Below are 19760 nucleotides of genomic sequence, written 5' to 3'. Positions count from 1 at the left end.
CGCTAAATGCGCGCGGCTCGCCCCCTAGCGGTCGGGAGGGCGCACGCCGCGTCTCCGCCCTGAGCGTGTCAAAGGGAGCGCCTCCCTTGTGGGCGCGAGGTTTGCCCCCAACTTTGGCCGCTTTCCGCGAGAGGACGCGGGGCTTAGGCTCCGACCCGCGGCGGTTCTCACCCCTGCAGACTCCGGCACTCCGGCGGGAAGCTTTAGAACAGTGCCGGGCCAGGCCTCACCTCAGACTTTGGGATTTAATTCCCCCGGAGTGAGCACCGCTGTTGGTTCAAGCTTTCCACGTGATTCTGAAGTTGCCGGCTGAGTAGAGAATCAAAGTCGTAAGGAAATTGATCTTGAAATCCTTTCATAGGTCAACGTAGCCAAAGAAAAGCCAATAAAAATGGAACTAAGTGCACCAGGATAAGGGAAGGTCCTAAATCGCCCTTTCCTGTTTCCTGAGAGGAAAATAATGAAAGTGTATTCTTTGGGGGCGCTGGCTGGGTCGCAGGGTGCAGCGTGGGTCTCTTGATCTCAGGGTTGTGGGTTCGAGTCTCAGGTTGGGTGCAGAGATGACTTAGAGAAATAAAAACAAATCTCAAAAATATAACAATAATAAAAATCTCAAAAAAAGATAAAGTGTATTCTTTCCCGACGAGTATCTGTTCTCACTCTTTTATATTTAAATGCCCTTTATGTTCCTGCGCCCTTGCCTGATGCCTTTCTGGACTACCTTGTTCTCTTTTTCCTAGATCTTTTACACCCTGCTCTCCTAAGGCAATTTGACTTGATTGTATTGATGTGGGAAACAAAGGCAGAAGGAAAATTATTAAATTTCCTTACTACCTAGAGCCCACTGACAAGTCCTTGAAACAGGCAGAGTGACCTTCCTCTAGGGACTCAACTGCCTCCATGTTAATACTTTGCTAAGGGCAAAAGGCAACCCTAGCCCCACCCCCTCCCCCCCCACCAGGATGCTGTAAGTCTACTTTAACATATAAAAGTTCCTTTGGAAACTTCCTTTATCTCTAAACCCCCCAAGGTACATGTTGGCAATCATCCCCCAAGCGTATGGCCCACCGATATACATCTGAAGGGTCTCATGACTAAGGCTTTATTAGATGGTAATGAATGACCTATTCCCAACAGTAGCTAGCCCCCTCAAGGTCCTGGAAACCTTGCTTCCAAAATTCCTTAGAGACTTACGCTATCCCTGACCCCCTCCCAACTTGAAAATATATAATCAGCCATGACCCCGGTGCAGCAGCTCTTTCTGCCCACAGGTCCTGTCCCCGTGCTTTCATAAAATCACCTTTTTGCACCAAAGACATCTCAAGAATTCTTTCCTGGCCCTCGGCTCCGAACCCTGACGTTCTTTCCTACATCGGCTCCGAACCCTGACGTTCAGTCGTGTTATCCTTTCTCTTCTGTTTATTTTTTGTACCAATTTGTGTTATTTGTGTATACTATTAAGTTCTAAGTCACTGCGTCATTCCCTAGCTTATTTTTCATTCGTCCTGCCTTTCTCATTCTTTTTAAGTCAGGGAGACTTCTTTGTAACTTAATGAAAGGAATAGCCAGTAAGATATTAGAAAAAAACACCAGTGTTAAACATTTTATCTCTCTTTCTGCCTCCTCCGGCTCCCCATTTCTAAGCAGATTACTGTGTTGCTCCTTCTATTTATGATTCTTTAGAAATGTCATTAATCCATAAAAAGGACCCACGAGGAAGTAGCAGGGTTTCCAAAGTTACCATATTTTCCACAGACTGTGGCTGTAAGATCTGTTTTTAGTGTTCTCAGCTCTCCTGAGGAAAATTAAGTTGGTTGGTTGTTTTTAACCAGTGAAAAGCAGGGAAAGAATTGATGTAAAGATAATTGAATAAAAATAATTTTTTAAAAAAGAATAAAAGAAAGGGGAAATTTTATTTAAAGAAAACTGATGTAATTATTAAATATAATACTTAATCATAGCCAAAGTACTGCAAGGAACATAGCTTCCACCATCGATTATCATGAAACGTGTTTTTACGGGATTGGTCTTTGAAATTGATAGAGGCTAAAGCCAGTTTTCTCTGGTAGAGTTAGTTGGGAAGTTATCCTGAGGGTGGCAGGCTGCTCCAAGATTTCCATCTTTGAGACTTAAGCACGCCTATATCAATGTGCTTTATAGCCCAGATATTCGTAGTTCTGTGGATGCCAAGAAATTTTCCTCTCCCTCATTATGTCCAGGAGCTTCAACAGTTATGGTAGCACTTTCTACTCACTGCCTGTTAAAATATTTTGAAAGTAAAAAATTCGTTTTCATAGAAATTTTACCATACTCACAGTAGCATGTGAGACATACAGCTCGCAGCGTATAAGTAACGTGTGACGGAAGTTACAGGAAGTGTAGGGGCTGTGGAGATTACTGAATGAAAGGATTCTTTGAATTCGCACATATAGGTAGAATTTGGATCCAGTGTTTCAGGAGTGTCCAACCTGTGCCAGCTACATTATTGCCTGGTTCTGGCCTCGTGCTGCGCAAGCCCTCAAAAAAGCAGAACAGAAGCGGAGGTACTCCCATTGGAAATGCACAGGTAGCTGTCATCACTTGGGAGTCATCATGGAAATAAAACCCAAATCACAAATGCATACTTCCAGCTCTTCTTGTCAAAATATGCAAAGTAACAGGAAGTCTGGGCTCAGAATTCTCCCGGGCTTCTGTTAATGGTTGAAGTCAGGTCCCCAAGGAAAGTATAACCAGGATGCTGCTCAGAATTAAGCATCTCTCTGAATGGAGTGTTATGATAGCTTTGTATTGCTAAATATCTTAGGATACTAATGAAATAAACCCAGGATCCTGCCAACATAATAGAATATAAATTCTATGAGGACAGAAATTTGTGTCTATTTTGTTCACTGCTATATTCATCATGTTGAACAGAGCCTGGTACATACTAAGTACTAAACAAATGTCAAGTAAATATCAAATAAACCCAAAGACAGCCTCTGAGCTGGAGTCCAAGCCCTAGACACGTACCCTCTGCCAGAAGTGGATCCTTGTGAAAGTCACTCACTCTGGTTGAACCTACTCTCCTCATCTTCAAATTGAGATGATAGTAATTAATGGGTTTCACAGTTTAAAAGTATAAAAAATATATAATATATATATTATATATAGTACATTATATATATATATATATATATATATATATATGAGGAAGTATCTAACACAGGTTTATTTCTGAGCTTTCCATTCTTTTGCATTGATCAGCATGTCTGTTTTTATGCCAATACTACACTATTTTAATTACTACAGATTTATAATATAGTTTGAAATCAGGGAACATGATGCTTCCAGCTTTGTTCTCAAGATTGCTTTGGAACCAATACATTTTTGAAAAACAGCAGTGAGGGAGGATTTACCCTGTAAGATATCAGAACACAGTATAAAACCTTACAGTGTGATATTGATACAAATAGGTAAACCAAACAATAAATATAATAGGGACAAGAGAGATCTAGTTATGTACAGAGTGACATTTAAAATCACGCTGTGATGTAAGGATCCATATTTTCCCCCCAAACAGATAGCCACATTTCCAATGGTGTTTATTTTCCAGTCCACCATTTCCCCTTGCTCGCTATCCCCATTTGTCACTTGCTGTTTCCTTGTTCCTCTCCAGTTTTCCCTGCATCAGATTGCCTTCGTAGTGTATCCACCCCTCCACAACCCCATGATCTTGCTTTTTATGGAACAAAGGAACGCTTCCTCATGGCTAGGTTTGGGGTTGAGTCTAATGAGGTCATTTTGTTCTGTCCATAGCAATTTAATCAGTACAATAATTACCCATCTTGGCCCCAGCTACAGAAGTTACCCCTGACAATTTGGCCAGGAAAAAAAAAAAAAAAAAAAAGCGCAAAGTCATAAATAGCAAGCAAATCCTCAAGATCTAATTTTTATTTCCAAGATTATGAAAACAGAGAATATGAAACAGAGAATTCCAGATGTTCTCCTTAAAAGCTGTAAAAAGCAAATTGTCACCAGACCAGTTTACCTTAGCTAGTGAACCCAACTCAGTAACTCCAGAGGTAGGGACCATGTTTGTTCTCCCCATCTGTCTGCATCTTCAGGTCTGGCCCTTTCTTTCTGATTCTAACTTTCTCTGACTCTTTCTTTAACATCCATAGATTAACATAATGCTTATGAATGACTGGCAGTAGACAGCGCTGCATTTGAATCTTGGTTCTATCTTCCTGACTCCATGATTTTGGGGTAAGTCCCTAAATTTTTCTTTTAATCAGTTTCCTCACCTGTAAAATGGGAATAACAATACTACTCACCTGACAGGATTGCTGAGAGACATAAGCAATGTGAAGGCACAGGACCTGACATATAATAATCATACAAGAACTGTTAGCTATTCTTTTTTTTTTTTTTTTTAAAGATTTTATTTTATTTATTTGACAGAGAGAGAGAGAGACAGCTAGAGAGGGAACACAAGCAGGCGGAGTGGGAGAGGGAGAAGCAGGCTCCTGGCCGAGCAGGGAGCCCGATGCGGGGCTCGATCCCAGGACCCTGGGATCATGACCTGAGCCGAAGGCAGACGCTTAACGACTGAGCCACCCAGGCGCCCCGAGAACTGTTAGCTATTCTTTTATATATTGAAAATATTAATATAATATGAAATATTTTAATAGCAATAACTTTAGGTTTGGTTAGCACTTTATAGTTTTCTCAGATAGTTTATTTCATTAATACATTATTACAATAGTCTAGTATTTTATCCATGTTAGAGGTATCTTAGAGGGTGCGTTTAGCCTGTTGTTTATAAAATGGTGGATACCCTAGAAGGTATATGAAATATCCTTGCCCATAAACTTTTGGGAGCACTTTCTTATTGTCAGTTTGTGCCTTTTATATCCTGATTGTCTCCTTTTCTGCTAGCTTCTCCCTTCCTCTGTCTCTAGGAATTCCATACCTCCCCCTAAACTTGAGTGCACACAACCCTTTACTGAGTCTCATTTCTGTTGGATGTCCCACTGTTAGCCCAGACAGGGAGGCAGCTGTGATAGGCAGAATTCTATGATGCCCAGTGACCCCAAGCAGAGAACCCAGACAAGCCTGCCTGGTCTTCTGACCTACAGAACTATGGGATAATAAATGGATATGGTCTTAAGGCTCTAAGTTTGTGGTTACTAGCTATGCAGCAATAGAAAAAGAATAAAACATAGCAGGTAGCCTGAGAGTAGGGTTGAGCATGAAGTGGGTGGCAGTGGACCCAGGCAATCCCAGAGCCCAAGGAAGGTACGCCTCCCACCCTTGAAGCCACAAACCCAGGAGACTTCAAAAACTGCATCCTCCCCTCACATCTCACTCAATATGGCAAGTGCCCGACAACATGCCAAAGCACTGTATGGAGCACTAAGGATAAAGTCAAAGTCAAGTCCTTGTGACCAGGAATGACAGTACTGCAATGTAGTGTTATCACATGGGACAATGAACGGAAAGAACCTAGTAGAAACAAAAACACAAGAGGGTAGGGGGAAACATACATGCAGTCACACAAAGATTTTGCCAGTAAAAGGAGAAAATCAAAGCGCTCAACATCACTCAACATCAAAACCTCAATGAGACACCACCTCACACCTGTCAGAATGGCTAAAATTAACAAGTCAGAAAACAACAGATGTTGGCGAGGATGTGGAGAAAGGGGAACCCTCCTACACTGTTGGTGGGAATGCAAACTGGTGCAGCCACTCTGGAAAACAGTATGGAGGTTCCTCAAAAAGTTGGAAATAGAGCTACCCTACGACCCAGCAATTGCACTACTGGGTATTTACCCCAAAGATACAAATGTAGGGATCCGAAGGGGTACATGCACCCTGATGTTTATAGCAGCAATGTCCACAATAGCCAAACTGTGGAAAGAGCCAAGATGTCCATCGATAGATGAATGGATAAAGAAGAGGTGGTATATATGTACAATGGAATATTATACAGCCATCAAAAAATGAAATCTTGCCATTTGCAATGACATGGATGGAACTAGAGGGTATTATGCTAAGCGAAATAAGTCAATCAGAGAAAGACAAGTATCATATGATCTCACTGATATGAGGAATTTGAGAAACAAGACAGAGGATCATAGGGAAAGGGAGGGAAAAATGAAACAAGATGAAACCAGAGAGGGAGACAAACCATAAGAGATTCCTAATCTCAGGAAACAAACTGAGGTTTGCTGGAGTGGTTGGGGGTGGGAGGGATGGGGTGGCTGGGTGATGGACATTGGGGAGGGTATGTACTATGGTGAGCACTGTGAATTGTGTAAGACTGATGAATCACAGACCTGTATCCCCGAAAAAAATGCATATAATTTTTTTAAAAAAGGAGAAAATCACAACCCATACAAAGATAAAAACACATACAAATGATTTCATTCAACTTATAAGTGAGGGAACTGGCAAGATTCATAATCAGTTCAAAGAATCGAAACATATGCCATCAGGGATTAAAAAAAAAAAAAAAGGAGAGGGTGGTTAGGAAGAAAGAGACACAGAGAATAAGGTAAAGATATTGTTGAAGTCAACACAGGCCAGCTGGTAGAGGTCTTTAAATGATGGATTATGGAGTTTGGTCCTTCTTTTCTCTATGTGTGAAGGTCTCTTGAATTGAAGTTAGAGAGTCATAGGCCTGTTTTAGAAAAATGATTGACATCTACATAAAGGGTGGTTTGGAAGAGAGGAGCCAGGTAAGATCCTGCTATCATTGTCCATGTGGAAGGTAAGGTCCTTTTGTCCATTTTTCTTAGAGATACTGTTTAATCAGAGATCTGTGGAAGAACACTGTTAAATATACCTTCCACTTACACTGGATGAATAAGACAGCAGCTTAGACAGTAGGATTTGTGATTGAGAGGGTGGAGCATGAAATGTAGTTATCTGTTTTAATATTCTCATGCCACTCTTGGTGTAGGTAATATCTTTTAGAGCTTTTGACTAAATTGAAGCTCAGAATGTACCCATGCAATCATGTTGACTTACAGGTCCCCAACCCCATGGCCCCAGACACAGCAGCACTTCTGCTTCCAGAGAAAGCTAAAAATATCAGTCCTGCCTACAAATCTCACAGTGTCATCAAGTAAACTAATAGAGGAGGTTTCTGCTTTTGTTGAAGAAGTAATTCACGTACCTAGCTAGCTACCTTTTGATAAGGACCTTGACCGTGTTTTCTGTAAGAAATCGTACATGTTGATGCAAACAAGAGAGAATCTTATTATTTAGCCTGTTGCTCTGTTAAAAACGAGTGGCAACTTGTTTAAAAATAACTTTTGATTATGAAAATTTCACACATATTTAAATATGCTGAGTTTAGTATAATGAACTACTTTGTACCCATCACCCAGTACCAGTAATCATCGATTCATTGCCAATCTAATTTCTTCTATATACCTTTTCATTTTCCCACCTCCCCAGTTATGCTGAAGCAAATTCTATATATCTTAACATTCTAAGAGCATCTCACCAAAAACAAGGATTACTCTTTTAAAATATGACTATGAAGTAATAGTAATATTTTTAAAAGATCTGTGAAAGAGAAAAAAGTACAGACTTTTGGGTGGTTTTACATTTGGTAAATTTGTTCTTATTTGTTTTCAGTGAACTTGAGCAATAAAGTCATAATATGGCTGTTAAACATTTCATGCTCAAAAAGCTCTTGAAATTGTGTCTCACCCTCTCTGCACACTTCACTGCCCACAGGCTTTCCTTTCACTGGCTTGCTGCCCTTTAAAGACTGGAGCAGTTGCTGTTCATCAGAAGAGTGACTCTGTAATCTCAAGATGCTGAAACTGAACTCACCCAGCTCATTTCTGTACCAATTCCTGCTACAAGGCCATCTTTGTTTTTAACTGGTTGGTTGAGCCAGATGACAAGTGAAATATGATTCATGTGAATAACAACATCCCATCCCTGCTCCCTTGCCAGCCCCCCACCTCCACCCCCCAAATTAGGGTTCTGGTTAGTGCCCAAGATGTACAACTAATAGTGTTACTTTGCATGTGAGTGACTAATTAATTTTTCATCTTCCAATTCAGAATCCAACAGAACAGACAGGAAGCTCATATACTCCTGAATAATCGATCATGCAGCAAACTTCCTACACTTCACCCATAGGACAACTAAGATCTAGAGGTGTGGGAGGCTAAATAATGGCCCCAAAGACATCAAGGTCCTAATTTTTGTAATCTGAGAAAGTATCTTAACTGTAAGAGACATTACAGGTGTGATCGATTTACGGCTCTTGCAATGAGGAGATTATCTTGGTGGGCCCAAAGTGTGGTCACAAGTTTCCTTATGATAAGGAGGCTGAGGACAATCTGACACAGAATAAAGTGGTGTCATCACTGAGGCAAGCTGCTGCCTTGCCTGCTTGAAGGTGAAGGAGGAGGCCATGAGTCCAGGAATGCTGGAAAAGTCAAGGAAACAGATTCTCCCCTAGAGACTCCAGTGAGAACATGTGATGTCCTGAAGACATCTTGATCTGGGCCAGTTAAACTGATTTCAGACTTCTAACCTCCAGAACTGTAAGCGAAGAGATGTGTATGGTTTTAAGCCATCGAATTTGTTCTTATTTGGTACAGCAGCCAAGGGAAACTAAATCTTCACGGGCCTGAGACAACATGATTAAGTTGACAGACAGCCACACCAGACGCCATGACTTCTGACTCCCATTTTAATGGAAAAAGAATATTTTCTAGGCAGCCCCAAGCCTTGCTTGTGACAAGGACAGGGGAGAGAGGGTGGGGAGCCTCCAATGACCCAGGTCCAGCTCACAGGTCAACTGGTGGTAATGTCTTCTTGATAACCCCCTCCAACAGCGTTCCAGGCCAACAGAACAGAAAATGCAAAGGCTCTGAGGCAGAAACATGCTTAACATGGTACTTGTGTGTATTGGTGTCGTCCCTTCTAGAACAGCTAAGCCATAAAACCCCCAAAAAGGATCGCAGGCCAGCAAACCAACCAATGGTGTATCTGTGTTTCTGTTGCCAGGCAAATATACTCCTTGGTAGCATACAAAAAAAATTGGAAGAAATTTCAAGATGAATGAAGGACTTTCTGTGTCACCGTAGCCCAAGGTACAAAAGTACAAGCTGATGTTAACATCAAGGAATATTCCTGGAAAAGGAAAACGCCAAGACTTTGCCACACACACAGAAGTGTTCAAGGATAAATCTATACATTTAGCGATAAAACTGGGCTTACCTAATGATTTGGCAGATTAATTTGTGAGATATGTGAACAATGTCACGTGAGTGTTATTACCAGGGTTCTGTCACCTCTGCGCTTACAGTCCAGAATTACAGTGCTTGCTTGGATTCATGTGTCACCCTACACTTCTGAATACTTCTGTCCACTAAGCCCTTGCCAAAAATAGAAAGACTAAAAAAGAAAAAGACAAAGCCTTTTCTCTCTCTCCATCCCACTTAAACATCGCACTAATCATTTGGGCCATGGAGTTGATCACTTTGAATCATAGGATGTTAGAGCTTAGAAATAATCTGGCATAATCAGCTCATTTCTCAATGAGAAACAGTCCACTGATGACGCGCCCCTGCCCCCTCCCACTCCCACTTCCGAGCGCAGGCTCCGATATATGTCCTTCCTGCTCCCAGCCGCTCTCTGGAGGAGTTCGGCTGCCCGTAAAGACCAAAGTTTTTTACTTATGCCTATTTGAATTCTAAGTGTTTGAGGATACACTTTGTTTGCTTCGTGCAAACAAGAGAAACTGAATGCCCACTTTAGAAAAAAAAATTTTTTTTGAAGGGTACTGAGACCTGATAAAGGAAATGCTTTACAGGGGCAGCTCTAGAGGGTCTCACAGCAGGAGGACTGAGATGTTACCATTTGCTGACTCAAGTCCAGTTGCCTTCTGCTGCTGGAATTTTTTCTGCCCCGGATTTAAATTCTTAGCAAGAGGGACAGTAAGTGACCTGAAGTGGGTTATGTGCCCATTTTTCAGTTGGGATCGAGTATTAGGCATCCCTACCAGAACCACACCAAGTCAAGGGCAGTAATCATAGAGACACTGCATAGAGAAAAACACTCCTGTTTTTCCTGCAGAGAGAAAAAAAAAAAAGCCTAAAATTAACTGCTCTGCCATGGAATTTCACATGTGTGTCATGAAGCTTAATTTTAGGGTCTTTCTGGATTTAATGACCCAGTTTTTACACTCAACACCTTGTGTGATTGGTCTTGATTTTGGTTCTGGACTATGCTTTGCATCCCAGCTTATCCCACAGTTTTAAAAAGAGCCAATCTGCTACCCTGCTCACCTTGTTCTGGATTACTCTTTAGCTAAGGCAGTCTCATCTCTTAGCTCCATAATGAATGAAGAAACAGACTCAGGAGAAATGGGATGACTTACCTGAGCTTCTCCAGATGGGTAGGGGCAGGTTTAGAACTAGAATCCAGGTATCCTGATTCCTCATCGAGGACTCTTTCCTACTAGATGGAATTATTTTCAGTTCAGCATTTGAGAGCTAATGAGAAAAGGAAACTAGAGCTATTGTAGGGCATCAGCACATTCAGAAAAGATTTAAAAGCGCTATGCCTTTTATATGTAGGGCTGCAGTTGTGATTTGGACACATGAAAAGTTAGACATAGAATGTCAGCAGTATTGTCCTGCTGGAATTGTATAATTAATAAGAAGGTGGATGGGTAGTTTTGAATAGAAAGCTTTATGAATGGATAAAGAAGATGTGGTGTATGTGTGTCTATAATGGAATATTATGCAGCCATCAAAAAATGAAATCTTGCCATTTACAATGACATGGTTGGAACTAGAGGGTATTATGCTAAGCAAAATAAGTCAATCAGAGAAAGACAAGGATCATATGATCTCACTGATATGAGGAATTTGAGAAACAAGACAGAGGATCATAGGAGAAGGGAGGGGAAAATGAAACAAGAGGAAACCAGAGAGGGAGACAAACCATAAGAGACTCCTAATCTCAGGAAACAAACTGAGGGTTGCTAGAGTGGTGGGAAGTGGAAGGGATGGGGTGGCTGGGTGATGGACACTGGGGAGGGTATGTGCTATGATGAACACTGTGAATTGTGTAAGACTGATGAATCACAGACCTGTACCCCTGAAACAAAAAATACATTATATGTTAGTTAAAAAAATAATAAAAGTCAAGTGGAGAAAGAAAAAGAAAAAAAGAAAGCTTTAAAGTACTTTGTACTTTTCCATATAGGTGACAGGTGGGAAAAGAGAGGTGCCAGGCAGAGAACTAGAGGTATGTGCCAGGAGTTCCAAGACCAGGAATGAACCAGGCTGCCATTTACCCAAGTTCTGTTGTGACATGGAATTTCCCTGATCCCATGACAACATCCGCTCACTTTGGGAGTGAAGAGCTACACCAGGTGTCTGCGTCCACAGCAGACGTCTTTACTACCCACAACACCACCCCTTCCAGAGAGTTTCCCTTCTTTGGAACCCAGGAGTGTCATCTGAGAAGTCCCACACCTAGGACCTGCCTGTTTTAATAGCCCTGGTCCTAGGGGCAGAGAAAGATAAACATTCCAACAGAAGATAGTGCAAAAAAGAAATAAAACTTTCCTCATATGGTGGAAGAGACCAAGTCACTTCCCAGGCTCAGGCTAAGGAGATCTGCAGATTTCTGCTATCACACTTTTGGAACATTCTTGGGACTATTCTGTCACAGAGAAGCCCAAGCCGCATGAGAGACCACATGGGAAAAAACTAAGATATTCCAATTAATAGCCCCAACAGGTAGGCCAACATCAAATGTCAGCTATGTGTGTAAACTGTCTTGACAATCCCAGGCCAGTAGAACATCATGATCACTATAGCTCCAATCAACACCACATGGAGCAAAAGAACGACCCAGCAGAGTCCAGTTAACCCACAGAACAGTGAAAGAATAATAAATGATTGTTGTTTTAAACCACTATGTTTAAGGAGGGTCCTTAGCTATGCAGTGATAATCAAAGAGCCATAATATTTTTCTTCAAAGGAGAGTATTAGTTATATAGCAAAATGCAACTCTAAAAAGTAAGAAAATACATGAAGAGATTGCTTTGCTCTCATGGCTGCTTACGTTTTCCTAATACTCACAGCCCATTAAAGTAAGAAAATCAGAAAAAAAAAAAAAAAAAAAAACAACTTTCCTCTTTCTGTGGCTTAGTCAGAGAGCTTACTTGAAGGAGACTATCCAAGGATGTGTGGGCTGGCTCCCCTGTGTATGAGAGAAAATGTAAAGAGTACTTTTGAGAAGCAGTAGGATCTATTGCATTGTATGTGAACACTGTAAATTGTGTTGTTTCTTGTTTTTACTTTTGCACTGGCCTTCCCAACTCTGGTGAAAGACTCATGGGGCAGTATCGTTATCACTCGCCACTATATACCTACCACAGTTTATGTGGTGATTTGTAAACAGTACGTGCTTAGAAAAGGTTTGTTGCTGATAAGAAAATGTAAATTTACATTTTTTTTGTTTATTTTATTTTATTTTTTTTTTTTTAATTTTATTTATTTATTTATTTATTAGAGAGTGAGCAGGAGAGAAACAGCATGAGAGGGGAGAGGGTCAGAGGGAGAAGCAGGCTCCCCGCTGAGCCGGGAGCCCGATGTGGGACTCGATCCCAGGACCCTGGGATCATGACCTGAGCTGAAGGCAGTTGCTTAACCAACTGAGCCACCCAGGCGCCCTTTTTTGTTTATTTTAAAAATCAATTGTATCTTAATGGAAGTTACTGGTTTATTCCTCAATCTTTGCTGCATTTCCACATGTAATCCCTTAAGCCTTTTAGGTAAATCCTCAGTATTAATAGAAATATGATTTTAATCTGGATTACCATGAAGCAATTAGAATTGGCACATGCTTTGTTGATAAAATTAGAGACACATAACACTAGAAGAGACTTAAGCTTTGGCTCTCAAACAAATGCTGTCCTGGATAAATAAAGACTAATTTTATTTTTTTGTTTTCTTAAGTAGGCTCCACGCCCAAAGTGGGGTTCGAACTCATGACTCTGAGATCAAAAGTCACATGCTCTACTGACCGAACTAGCCAGGTGCTCCAATAATGGCTAATTTTACATAAAATACTGCTATTTACTAAAATTATAGTTATTTGTTTATTATGCATGGTTAATTCTATGTGAATATGTATTATAAAATGAATATGGTTAATCATAATGAATAGTTTAACAAGACGACTATATTTGAAGTATCTTTCTAAAAGTATACAGATAGTACTTTGAAATTCTGTAGTAGTTTGCTGGGACCGCTGTAACACAGGACCACAAACTGGGGGGCTTCAACAACCACATTTATTCTTTCACAGTTCTGAAGGCTGGAAGTCTGAGGTCAAGGTGTTGGTGGGGTTACTTCCGAGGGCCGGAGAGAAAATCCGTTCCAGGTCTCTCTCCTAGCGACTGAGAGTTTGCTGGCCATCTTTGGTGTCCCTTGGTTTGTAGAAGCACCTCATCCCTGCCTTCATCTTCACATGGAGTTCTATGTCTATGTCCTAATTTCCTCTTTTGATACGAACACCAGTCATGTTGGCTTAGGAGCCTACCTTACCCCAGTATGACCTCATCTTAACTAATTACATCTACAATGACTCTATTTCCAAATAAGGACACATTCTGAGGTACTAGGTGGCAGGACTTCAGCCTGTGAATTTGTGTGTGGGGGGGGTGGAGACAAAATTCAACCCATCATACATTCTTAATCATTAAGAAATTTTTCTTTCAATCTAATTAAATGATTTGTTTGTTCAATCAGGTCCCATTTCCTTTCTTCTTTATGGGGAAAGTGGGCTTGATTCAGCTCCTTACCTATGGCAGAGAAGATGAACCTCGCTTTCTACCCCATTTTTAGCTCCTACTCAAAGCAGGAGGAATGACTAATGTCATCTCGTAAACATTCATTAGGCCACTTTCTTTTCAGTGAAGTTATTGGGCCTTAAAGGCAGGATCCAGGCCTCAACTTTGTTCTTTCCCTGTAGTTCTAATTGCCATCCTGAAAACAGACCTGTCAAAGGCCTTGGTCTTCCTCCTGGAGAAGGCAGGCCTGGCCAGCTACCTTGCTTGGTCACGTCTAGCTCCACAGCCAAGAGGCAGCTGGCTAATTCTCCTCTGTGCTACATCCATTCACATCACAGTGTTAGGGATGGAGTCAAAAGCCCTTTGCAGACGCTGCAGCTTCTGGGCCTGACTCATGCTCACCAGCCACCCTGCATTGGGATAAAGGGTGGGGGTGGTTTTTATCAGGGGCCTCTCCTGACTTTAGTGACCCCTGGGCCATGTGAATGTGCTTCAGAGTGGGCTTTCCTTCAGCTCATGGTGAGATCTTACACTTAGGGCTTGGGAGTCAAATCGGCAGATCCCGGAGAGGAGACATAGGATGCCTCCCTCAGTTTAACCTTAAATCTGGGCCCAGGGCTCAAACTCAGTTTTGCCCCTACATTGAGGTTTCTCAGGCACTTGATCAAATGTTAGGAAAACTAGTACGTTGTTTCCCGGTAGCTCTTGTTTTCCTTCTATGCACTTTTGATATAAGCGACTCAGTGACATGCCAGCCTGTTGGCGTCTTTACTTCCTCCAACCTGCACTGCTGGAAACAAGTAGAATCCTTCTCCACCAAGAAGAGCACTCCTCTCCAGTATTCAGCCAGATGTCCCGCCTCTTACTCCTTGGAGCTTTCCTGGTCTATCTATCTTCCCCTTCTATCCTCTCTCCGGATCTTTCAAATCCCTGACCTCCATTGCTGGCTTTTGGTAACTGCTTCTTCTCTTTGGATTTGTGGTTCTGTAGGGCACTGTCCACGATTTGCTCGCTGACTGTGGATTATATTGTAATGATGGCTGGTGCCAGCATTCCTGGCCCTTGCTCCATCCGTTGTCCCTCCCGGGAGAGGGTGTTCCCAGTCTAGAAGGCAGGGCTTCAGGCCACGAGGACAACTTCAAGACAGACATGGTTCATGAAGCCCGTATCCCTGCCAGGCTGATAGGCTTGACTTCCAAGCCAGAGGCGGTGTTTTTTTCACGGGTGTATATAATCCAAACTCTACTGGCGTTTCTTGTGTCTTCCACCTTCATGATTGAAGAGCTTGGTGCTTTTTGTGAAGAGAAAGAATTCTCTGTGCACTTTGAGACTACCTGTCCACCAGTCCTGTAGCCTGACCCTCGCACTTGCTCAGGGACCCCAAATCTCTCAAGGGCTTTCAACCTCTCCTCTGGTTCTCATTGTTCTTTTTTTTTTTTTTTTTCTTTTTAAGATTTTTATTTATTTATTTATTTGACAGAGAGAGAGAGAGAGAGGACAAGCGCACAAGCAGGGAGAGTGGGAGAAGGAGAAGCAGGCTTCCTTGCCAAGCAGGGAGCCTGATGCGGGGCTCGATCTCAGGACCCCAGGATGCTGACCTCAGCCGAAGGCAGACGCTTAACTGACTGAGCCACCCAGGCGCCCCCTCACTGTTCTTAACTCTTTACTCCAAATGATTCTCCATCGAGAATTGTCTACTCTTTGAACTCTCTGGCTCATCTCTTTTCCACCAGCATTTAAATGTGGCCAGGACCCCTCAAATAATCTCAACACTGTCTCCCCCACCTCCTACCCAAGATCTCTTCTCCTGATAAAGTCAAATCTCTTGAAAGTGTTGTTTACATTTCCTATTTCCGCTTCCATGCCTCCTATTCATGCCTCAGGTCCATGGCCAACAGGCTTCCATCTCTACCACGTCAGCGAAACTACTTCCAAGCATAACACAGAGCCCCAACTGTTAAATCCAACAAACACTGTTCTTTCCTTGTCTTACTTGACCTCTCTGAAGCAGTTGGCACAGTTGGACATGCCTTCCTTTTTGAGATGTTCTTTTCCCAAATACCTCTCTGGCCTGTCCTTCATTTCCTTGTGGTGTCCACTCTTCCATCTGCCCCTTAAATATAGATTTCCTCAGTGGTTTGTTTGAAGCTCTCAACACTCCTCACTCTATACCGCCTTCCTGGGTAATCTCATTCCATTGCTGGCTTCAATTCTCACCTTTATTCTGATGATTCCCAAATCTGTCACCCCAGTTTCCTTAGCACCAAAGCCAGGGAGCCACCTGCTTCCTAGATACCTCCCCGCCCGTGTCCTATGGGCCTTTCAGATGTAGTGTTCTGAACCTGAACTCATCATCTTCCCCACAAAACTGCCTTTCCTCCTATGTCCCTCATCTCAGTGATGGGCATCACCATCTCTCCAGGGGCCCAAAGCAGAAACCTGGGCAGTGTCCTCTACTCTTACCCCCTGTGTACCCCCTACATCAGCCATGTTCAGCCCCTCGCCTCTCTTTCCTGGGTTATACCCTCCTCACTAGCTTCCGTCCCTCTGCCTCTATACTAATGCTATGTTTGCCCTATTGAAAGTAAGCTAACTCACTCACGACCCTGATTAACAACTGGACAGATAAACCTGCCTACCAGGTCCTTCACAACCCAGTCTGGCTTTTCTCTGTCCATAGTTCATCACCCTCCACTTGAATCTTTGGTCAAATACTTCCTCTTTTCCTGGAAACTACCAGGACTTTCCATATGCTGTTCCCTTTACTGGAGCACTCTTCTCCCTATTTTCCCTTAAAATGGCTAACTCCTCCTACTTCTACCTCTCTCTGGGAGACCTTGGGCAAGTTTGTTTAATTTAGCTGTACTTTAGTTTCCTCGTTTTTTAAAAAAAGATTTATTTATTTATTTTAGAGAGAAAGAGCGTAAGCTGGGGGGTGGGTGGGGAGGAGCAGAGGGAGAGGGAGAGAGAGAATCCCAAGAAGACTCCGCACTGAGCACGGAGCCCGATGCAGGGCTCGATCTCACAACCCCGAGATCATGACCTGAGCCAAATCCAAGAGTCATGACGCTTAACCGACTGAGCCACCCAGGCACCCTGAGTTTCCTCATTTGTGAAACAAAGATATTAATAATACCTGTCTCAAGGGTATCAGAAGAACTAAATGAAGTAAAGTGTGTTTAAGTGCTTAGGACTTCGCCTGAAGCATGGAAGCTACTCGATAAATATTAGAGATTATTATTATTACTTATAGAACTCAGTTTTTATGTCACTTCCTCCAGGACCTCTTGCCTGACCAGGAAGTCTCAGTGAGTTGACCTTGTAAGTAACTCCATGAACCAGTCACCCTGTCCTGTAATCACCTGTTCGTTTGTCTGTTTCTTCTCTCTTCACCACCTGCACACACACGCACACACTTCTCACCAAGGTAGCTTGTGAGCCCTGTGGGAGTGGGAGCCACACTGTCATTTTTGCTGTGGTATTCCGAATTTCTGGTAGAAGCTCAGAATTTTTTGTTGACTGAAAAAATGTTGATGAAATATGATTCCAGCATGTTCCTGCTATCTGCTTCTGTTCATTCTCCACTTCCTGGACCAACTCTGAAGGTTTTGAGCCCTCATCAAGCATGGGTTTGTGGATATTTACAACCTTGCTAAGATTAGGAAGGAGCATTAATGAAGTATTACCAAATGGCCTTCCTGACATACCTGCCCTGTTTAAATACATCATAACTCTAATTACCCTTGGCAACACCCCAGCAACTAATAAATTGAATCCTGCATATCCTATTGGACGCAGCGGTTAATCAGACAACACTGTGATCTGTTTGGTCCTGGCACTTGTCTGGAAGACTCAAACTAACTGTAGTAGCCAGCCACTATGTTTGAAATATAATGTGGGGCCCATCCTGACTGTTGCTGGTGTTCATTTTTAAGTCCATACATACCAGTGGTATGGTAAATGTGTAACACCGGGATCTCCCGGGAGAAAGTCTTGAATTTGTAGCATTTGATCACGTCCACAGTGTAAATAGTGCTACCTTGACTAATGTCAACTTGATGTTATAAAATTCCTGAAAATGGAACAGTAACTTTTTGCAGGTAGTACACATTGGCTCCAGCATACCACAGTCTGGATGCATGGGGAAAGGCACTATGTAAGCTTTATTTTCATAAATTATCATCCATCTTAAATTCATAAGAGTTAACTGTTCATGACTAGAAAAAAATTCAGAGAGAAGGCAGTGATTTTGAGAGTAGCCTGGCTTAGATGATCTCTAGGTTTTTCCTTGGCATCTAAGTTTTTCATCATGCAGGCCAGGCCTAGCTCCGTTCCACCAGGGGGAAGGGCATGGTAGGCAGAATAATGGTCCTCAAAGATGTCCATGTCCTAATGTTACCTTACATGGCAAAGGGGAGTTAAGGATGCAGATGGGATTAATGGTGCAAATCAGTTGACTTTAAAAGAGGAAGAGTATCCTGGATTATCCAGGGTAGCTCAATGTAATCACAGGGGTCCTTAGAGGTAGAAGAGAGAGAACCAGAGAGACAGCAGCGTGAGAAGGATTTGGCCCAAAGGTCCTAGATTTGAGGATAAAGGACCCACAAGCAAAAGAATGTGGACAGCTTCTAGGAGCTGGCAGAGAGGCAAGGGAACAGATTATCTCTCCTAGTGCCTCCAGCCTTGCTGACAATTTGATATTAGCCCAATGAGACCCATGTTAGATTTCCACCCTATATACTGTAATATAATAAATTTCTGTTGCTTCAAGCCTCCATATTTGTGGTAATGCAGTGGGAAACTAACTAAAGGGTTATCACTATCACTGAGGACCCTCTGCATTTGCCAAGAACCTGCTTACCTTTGACTCCTTGGTCAGTTGGCTCCACATCCTTGACTCTGCAGCCTTAGCTGTGATTCTGCCTTTGGCCCTTTGATATTGGTAGTATTTAATCCTGCTGGCATTTGAAACCTGGCTTTCCTAAATAAACTGATTTGTCTAACTCTCTTCACCAGAACCCATTGAGCAGGTACCCAGCCAGGTCACCCCACATTATTCTCCTCATGAGGGAAAAGGTATTTATTTAGTCATAGTCCCAACACTGTTCCTCTCTTCCACTTCCTCAGTCCCCACTGTGTTCCACATTTCTAGCACCTAAATCCTAGACAATGACAAGAACCTTTCCTCCAAACCATTAGGAAGATCAACCCTCATAAGAGAAAGAGTGAGGGCGCCTGGGTGGCTCAGTCGGTTAAGCGACTGCCTTCGTCTCAGGTCATGATCCCGGAGTCCTGGGATCGAGTCCCGCATCGGGCTCCCTGCTCGGCAGGGAGTCTGCTTCTCCCTCTCACCCTACCCCCTCTTGTGTTCTCTCTCTCTCTGTGTCTCAAATAAATAAAAAAAATAAAAAATCTTTAAAAAAAAAAGAGAGAGAAAGAGTGAATGTCACCTGTGTTTCCTGACGAAACTACAAACATCTAGGTTGGCATTCATAGGTTCCCTAATGTTGCCCCAATCTACTTTACTGAAGGGATTTCTAGATATTCCTCGACTGAAATGTACAATTCAATCACAATGGGGCCTAAAGCTATTTTTTTATTTCACGGCTTCCTAACTCATATCCATCATCTAACGAATATTTATGGAGTGCTTTTCTAATAACCTGTGCTGGGCATGGTAAATGGTACAAAAAGTAAGACCACATAAAATGAGTAAAACAATGGTTATGCTGTTGAAGAACTCACAACCTAATGAAAGACATTAAAATACGTCCACAAAAGTTCAGTAACTTCTGACAATGGATGACAGGGATACATGCCAGGTACCCTGGGAGCTCGGTGGAAGGAGGGGCCTAGTTTGTCTTCTTTGTGATTCTTTACTCCACTCAGAAGAAGCTGTACTTTCAAGGAAAGGGCCCTGAGCTCAGGAGCTA

General features: G+C 42.4%; 1 long non-coding RNA gene across 1 annotated transcript; it reads left to right on the top strand.

Moving 5' to 3' along the window:
* The first annotated feature begins 51 nt into the window (after nt 1-51).
* On the top strand, nt 52-11324 carry LOC118533603 (uncharacterized). Its single transcript, XR_004916295.2, has 3 exons — nt 52-329; nt 4161-4245; nt 11229-11324. It is a non-coding gene; the product is annotated as an uncharacterized LOC118533603 (long non-coding RNA).
* The last annotated feature ends 8436 nt before the right edge of the window (nt 11325-19760 follow it).

Source organism: Halichoerus grypus, chromosome 9, assembly GCF_964656455.1.
Source record: "Halichoerus grypus chromosome 9, mHalGry1.hap1.1, whole genome shotgun sequence".
NCBI classification, from domain to species: domain Eukaryota; kingdom Metazoa; phylum Chordata; class Mammalia; order Carnivora; family Phocidae; genus Halichoerus; species Halichoerus grypus.
Note: the sequence above shows the minus strand (reverse complement) of the source record. Positions and strands in the feature narration are given on the sequence as shown.